We start from the raw sequence: 7,378 nt of genomic DNA, 5'->3' as shown, positions 1-7,378 counted from the left end.
GTATTACAAAAGTAGTTTGAAATGTTTGGACAAAGCTTACCGGTACCTTTTGAGATATTTTGCAGTCACGTTGCGCAAGTTGGAACCAATGTTTTTCTGGATCAAACGCAACAAATAAATGGACATTTTGGATATATATCGACGGAATTAATCGAACAAAAGGACCATTTGTGATGTTTATGATGTTTATGGGACATATTGGAGTGCCAACAGAAGAAGCTCGTCAAAGGTAAAGCATGAATTATATCTTTATTTCTGCGTTTTGTGTCGCGCCTGGAGGGTTGAAATATGATGGTCTGTGTTTGTTTGCTTGGCTGCTACACTCAGATAATAGCACCGTTTGCTTTCACCGTAAAGCATTTTTGAAATCTGACACGTTGGCTGGATTCACAACAAGTGTAGCTTTAATTCGGTATATTGAACGTGTGATTTCATCAAAGTTAATTTTTTATAGTAATTTATTTGAATTTGGCGCTCTGCATTTTCACTGGATGTTGGCCAGGTGGGACGCTACCGTCCAAACATCCCCTACCTTAGGGCCCTTGAGCAAAGCCATTAAAGGAGAAGTTCACTTAATTTGAACCAAATCAATATTTTTTTATGTAAATGGATATGTTATAGCGTACAATGCTCTGAGGAAGACGGCACAGTCAGTTTCCCCCATGGACTTTTAAATTATGTCAAGTGATAAAATCCCAAGTAACAGAGAGGTTAAGAATGTGAAATGTCAGAATAATAGTAGAGAGAATTATTTATTTCAGCTTTAATTTCTTTCATCACATTCCCAGTGGGTCAGAAGTTTACATACGTTCAATTAGTATTCGGTGGCATTTCCTTTAAATTGTTTAACCTTGGGTCAAACGTTTCGGGTAGCCTTACACAAGCTTCCCACAATAAGATGGGTGAATGTTGGCTAATTCCTCCTGACAGAGCTGGTGTAACTGAGTCAGGTTTGTAGGCCTCCTTGCTCGCACACGCTTTTTCAGTTCTGCCCACAAATTTGCAATAGGATTGAGGTCAGGGCTTTGTGATGGCCACTCCAATACCTTGACTTAAGCCATTTTGCCACAACTTTGGAAGTATGCTTGGGGTCATTCTCCCTTTGAAAGACCCATTTGTGACCATTTGTGACCAAGCTTTAACTTCCTGACTGATACCTTGAGATGTTGCTTCAATATATCCACATAATTTTCCTTGCTCATGAAGTCATCTATTTTGTAAAGTGCACCAGTCCCTCCCGCAGCAAAGCACCCCCAAAACATGATGCTGCCACCCCGGTGCTTCACCAAAAAGTACAATCTTTGTCCCCATGTGCAGTTGCAAACCGTAGTCTGGCATTTTTATGGCGGTTTTGAAGCAGTGGCTTCTTCCTTGCTGAGTGGCCTTTCAGGTTATGTTGATATCGGACTCGTTTTTACTGTGGATACAAATATTGTTGTATCTGTTTTCCTCCAGCATCTTCACAAGGTCCTTTGCTGTTGTTCTGGGATTGATTTGCACTTTTCGCACCAAAGTATGTTCATCTCTAGGAGACAGAACGCATCTCCTTCCTGAGCGGTATGATGGCTGCGTGGTCCCATGGTGTTTATATCCCATTGGTGTTTAGACAGGATTGTGTCGAGGCACAGATCTGGGAAAGTCACGTATTCTCCCTCTCCGGCGCTCCAGATCACCAAGCTGCTCGTTATGGCGCACACCTGTCACCAACGTTACGCGCACCTTCACCTCATGACACTCACCTGGACTCCATCACCTGCCTGATTAAAGATTTGGCATGGGTCCTCAGATCCTCAAAAGGTTCTACAGCTGCAACATCGAGAGCATCCTGACTGGTTGCATCACTGCCTGGTACGGCAATTGCTCGGCCTCTGACCGCAAGGCCTTACCGAGGGTAGTGCGTACGACCCAGTACATCACTGGGGCTATACTGCCTGCCATCCAGGACCTCTACACCAGGCGGTGTCAGAGGTAAGCCCTAAAAATGGTCAAAGACCCCAGCCACCCCTGTCATAGACTGTTCCCTCTACTACCGCATGGCAAGCGGTACCTGAGTGCCAAGTCTAGGACAAAAAGGCTTCTCAACTGTTTTTACCGTCAAGCCATAAGATTCCTGAACAGGTAATCAAATTGCTACCCGGACAATTTGCATTGTGTGCCTCCCCCCAAACCGTTCTTTTACACTGCTGCTACTCTCTGTTTATCATATATGCATAGTCACTTTAACCATATCTACATGTACATACTTCCTCAATCAGCCCGACTAAACGGTGCCTGCATGTAGCCTCGCTACTTTTATAGCCTCGCTACTGTATATAGCCTCGCTACTGTTATTTTTCACCATCTTTTTACTGTTGTTTCATTTCTTTACTGACCTATTGTTCACATAATAACTTTTTTTGCACTGTTGGTTAGAGCCTGTAAGTAAGCACTTCACTGTAAGTTTGTATTCGGTGCACGTGACAAATAAACTTTGATTTGATTTGATTACCTTTCCTATACATATATGTCAATCCCTTTGGTTCTTCCCTGTTTCTGTTTCAGTGTTTAATGTCAGTACGGTACCCGTGTTTCTTGTTTTTGTTCTATGTTAATTTATTTATTAAATACTTGCTTCCCGACGTTACAGGGGAAGGGTACCAAAACGTTTCCGCAGCATTGAATGTTCCCAAAAACACAGTGGCCTCCATCATTCTTCAATGGAAGAAGTATGGAACCACCAATACTCTTTTCAGAGCTGGCTGCCTGGCCAAACTGAGCTATCGATGGAGAATGGCCTTGGTCAGGGAGGTGACCAAGAACCCGATGGTCACTCTGACAGAGCACCAGAGTTCCTCTGTGGAGATGGGAGAACCTTCCAGAAAGACAACCATCTCTGCAGCAATAAACCAATCAGGCCTTTATGGTGGAGTGGCCAGACGGAAGCCACTCCTCAGTAAAAGGCAAATGACAGCCCACTTGGAGTTTGCCAAAAGGCACCAGAAGGACACTCAGACCTTGAGAAACAAGATTCTCTGGTCTGATGAAACCAAGAATGAACTCTTTGGACTGAATGCCAAGCGTCACGTCTGGAGGAAACGTATCACCATCCCTACGGTGAAGCATTGTGGTGGCAGCATCGTGCTGTGGGGATGTTTTTCAGAGGCAGGGACTGAGAGACTAGTCAGAGTTGAGAGAAAGATGACAAAGTACAGAGAGATCATTGTTGAAATCCTGCTCCAGAGCACTCAGAACCTCAGAAGGGGGCAAAGGATCACTTTCCAACAGTACAAAGACCCCGCAGGACAAGTCTCTGAATGTCCTTGAGTGGCCCAGACAGAGCCCGGACTTAAACCCCATCAAACATCTCTGGAGAGACCTGAAAATAGCTGTGCTGCGACTCTCCCCATCCAATCTGACAGAGCTTGAGAGGATCTGCAGAGAAGAATGGGAGAAACTTCCCAAATACAGGTGTGCCAAGCTTGTAGCGTCATACACAAGAAGACCCGAGGCTGTAATCGCTGCCAAAGGTGCTTCAACAAAGTACTGAGTAAAGAGTCTGAATACTTATGTAAATGTAATATTTCAGTTTTCTATTTTTAATACATTTGCAAAATAAAAATAAAACTGTTTTTGCTTTGTCGTTTTTGTGTTTGAAGATTGATGAGGGAAAATAATAATAATCTGAACAAATTAATTATAATTTTTTTGGGGAAAAAGACAAAGGGTCTGAATACCATCCGAATGCGTTGTTGGTATGAAGTGACTAGACAACTATAGAAGTAACTATTTATCAGTCTTATGGCTTGGGGTTAGAGGCTGTTCAGGGTCCTGTTGTTTCCAGACTTGGTGCATCGGTACCGCTTGCCGTGCGTTAGTAGAGAGAAACAGTCTATGACTAGGGTGGCTAGTGTCTTTGACAATTTGTAGTGCCTTCCTCTGACAATGCACGGTATAGAGGTCGTGAATGGCAGGGATCTCATGTGGACCATGATCGTTCTTTAGTGATTCGGACACCAAGGAACTTGAAGCTCTCGGCCGTCCGTTTCCTGTAGTCGACAATCAGCTCTTTGTCTTGCTGACGTTGAGGGTGAACAGGGAGTACAGGAGGGCACAAAGCACTCATCTCTGTGGGGGCCCTGTGTTGAGGGTCAGTGTGGCAGATGCGTACCCTTACCACCTGGGGTAAGGTGGGAAAGGGCAGTATGGGGTATGTAATGTAGATTATGTCATATGTGGCTCTATTCTGGCATGGATGCAAATTGGAGTAGGTCCATGGTGTCTGGGTTGATCTTGTTGATGTGAGCCATGACCAGCCTTTCAAAGTATTGTATAACTACAGATGTGAGTGCAATGGGGCGATAGTCATTTAGACAGGTTACCTTGGCATTCTTGGGCACATGGATTATGGTGGTATGCTTGACACATTTAGGTATTATAGAGTGGGTCAAGGAGAAGTTGAAAATGTTAGTGAAGACACTTGCCAATGGTCAGGTTGTGCCCTGAGGACGCATCCTTGTAATCCGTCTGGCCCAGCGGCCTTGTGAATGTTAACCTGTATAAAGTTCTTACTCACATCGGCTACGGAGAGCGTGATCACACAGTCATCTGGAACAGCTGGTGCCCTCATGCAAGGTTCAGTGTTTCTAGCCTTGAAGCGTGCATATATAAGTTATTTCGCTCGTCTGGCAGGTTCACATCACTGGGCAGGTCGTGGCTGTGTATCCTTTTAAAATCCGTGATAGTTTGCAAGCCCTGCCACATCCAACAAGCGTCAGAGCCAGTGTAGTAGGATTTGATCTTGGTCCTGTATTGACGCTTTGCCTGTTTGATTATTCATCGGAGGGCATAGCATGATTTTTTTTATAGGCATCGAGATTAGTTTCCCGGTCATTGAAAGTGGCAGCTCTAGCCTTTAGGCCAGTGCGGATGTTGCCTGTAATCCATGGCTTCTGGTTGGGATATATACGTACAATCACTATGGGGAAGTGTTCAATTTCATCGGACCACTTCCATATTGAGTTTTTGCTTGTAAGCTGACATTAGGTAGGTCGAGGGAGAGCTTTGTACGTGTCTCTGTGTGTAGAGTGCAAGTGATCTACAGTTTATTTCACCTCTAGTGGCATGTTGTCGGGCATTAAAGTCACAAGCCTGTAGATGCTTCTGTGTGTAATATTTTTTCTGTTTTCAAACTGTGTTGTGGGTTTTGGTTTTTAAACCCAGTTGCTAAGCTTAGAGCTGAGGGGCCTCCTGCTGAGTCTAAATGACAAGACCATGCTGAGAGTGGGCAGGGAGTCACCTCTGCAGTCCCCTCCATGGCTTGGTGCCGGGTAGCTCCACTCCACGGGTAAAGCTGCCCGTCTAGACATTAAGTAAGCATGAGACCATGTGTGTGTGTGTGTGTGTGTGTGTGTGTGTGGGGGCGGGGGTCAGACTTTAAATAAGCATCGTGAGACCCTGTGTGTGAGTGTGTGTGTGTGTGACTTAAATAGGAATTGTGAGACCCTGTGTGTGTGTGTGTCATTATTAAATAAGCCTCTCGAGAGCCTGAGGCACTGCACACCTGGAGCTGTTTAAAGGCATCAACATCACAGAGGTAGATCTGCTTGGGAGACAGAGCCACCGTGAACCTCTCTTCCAGCAGCGTAGAGAACCTCTCTTTCCTAGGCCAAGCCCAGCTTATCACATCCAACATCCTCTCTCTGTTGTGTGGTGACAACGTGACAGTGTATGACAAGTCGGCTTAGTGTCCTTACAAGCCTATGCTTCTGCTTGTTTTTTACACTCACAGTGTATGAGAGGGTTCAATTGGGTTCAATGAGAGGGTTCAATTGCCTCCACCTGTGTATACCTCTTACATCTGCATCACAGCATTATATCAAGCTCCCTTCAGCTGTGTATACCTCCTACCTCTGCATCACAGCATTAAATCAAGCTCCCTTCACCTGTGTTTACCTCCTACCTCTGCATCACAGCATTAAATCAAGCTCCCTTCAGCTGTGTATACCTCCTACCTCTGCATCACAGCATTAAATCAAGCTCCCTTCAGCTGTGTATACCTCTTACCTCTACATCACAGCATTATATCAAGCTCCCTTCATCTGTGTTTACCTCTTACCTCTACATCACAGCATTATATCAAGCTCCCTTCACCTGAGTATACCTCCTACCTCTGCATCACAGCATTATATCAAGCTCCCTTCAGCTGTTCTCTCTCTGTCTCTTTCTCTGTACAAACCAAGATATCTAAGTATCTAAAGTACTTTTAAAGTTACAGTGCAGCTACAAAGATCGCGAGATAAAGCTTTGCCTGTCAGCTTCTTCTGCTTTACGTTTCCGGGCTGGGCTGGGCAAGATGGGGCATACTGTAGGTCTGATCTGAGGGGGCCTATATGGGGGGTGGACACCTCTCTCTCTTCTTCTACCTCTCTCTCTCCCTCTACCTCTCTCTCCCTACCTCTCTCTCTCTACCTTTCTCTCTCTCTTCCTCTCTCTCTCCACCTCTCTCTCTCCCTACCTGTCTCTCTCCACCTCTCTCTCTCTCTATATCTCTACTTCTCTCTCTCTCTACTTATCTCTCTCTCTATCTCTACTTCTCTCTACTTATCTCTCTCTCTATCTCTACTTCTCTCTACTTATCTCTCTACTCTCTCTCTCTCTCTACTTCTCTCTCTCTCTCTCTCTCTCTACTTCTCTCTCTACTTCTCTCTCTCTCTCTCTACTTCTCTCTCTACTTATCTCTCCACTTATCTCTCTACTTATCTCTCTCTCTCTCTACTTCTCTCTCTCAATTCAATTACACTTAAGGGGCTTTATTGGCATGGGAAACATATGTTTCCAAGATAATAAACCAATGTGAAATCAACAACAAAAAAATGACCAGTTAACACTACACTCACAGAAGTTCCAAAAGAATAAAGACATTTAAAATGTCAAATTATGTCTATCCGTGGAGGTTGCTGAGCGGAGAATGGCTCAAAAATAATGTCTGGAATGGAGCACATGGAACGGCATCAAAGACATGAAAACCATATGTTTGATGTATTTGATACCATTCCACTGATTTTGCTCCAGCCATTACCACAAGCCTGTCCTCCCAATTAAGGTGCCACCAACCTCCTATGATGTTTCTATACAGTGTTGTAACGATGTGCAAATAGTTAAAGTACAAAAAAGAAAATAAATCAACGTAAATATGGGTCATGTTTACAATGGTGTTTGTTCTTCGCTGATAACCCTTTTCTTGTGGCAACAGGTCACAAATCTTGCTGCTGTGATGGCACACTGGTATTTCACCCAGTAGATATGGGAGTTTATCAAAATTGGATTTGTTTTCGGATTCTTTGTGGGTCTGTGTGACCTGAGGGAAATATGTGTCTCTAATATGGTCATACATTTGGCA

This window comes from Salvelinus alpinus, chromosome 28 (genome assembly GCF_045679555.1).
Source record: "Salvelinus alpinus chromosome 28, SLU_Salpinus.1, whole genome shotgun sequence".
Lineage (NCBI taxonomy): Eukaryota > Metazoa > Chordata > Actinopteri > Salmoniformes > Salmonidae > Salvelinus > Salvelinus alpinus.
This window is presented reverse-complemented; position numbering follows the sequence as displayed.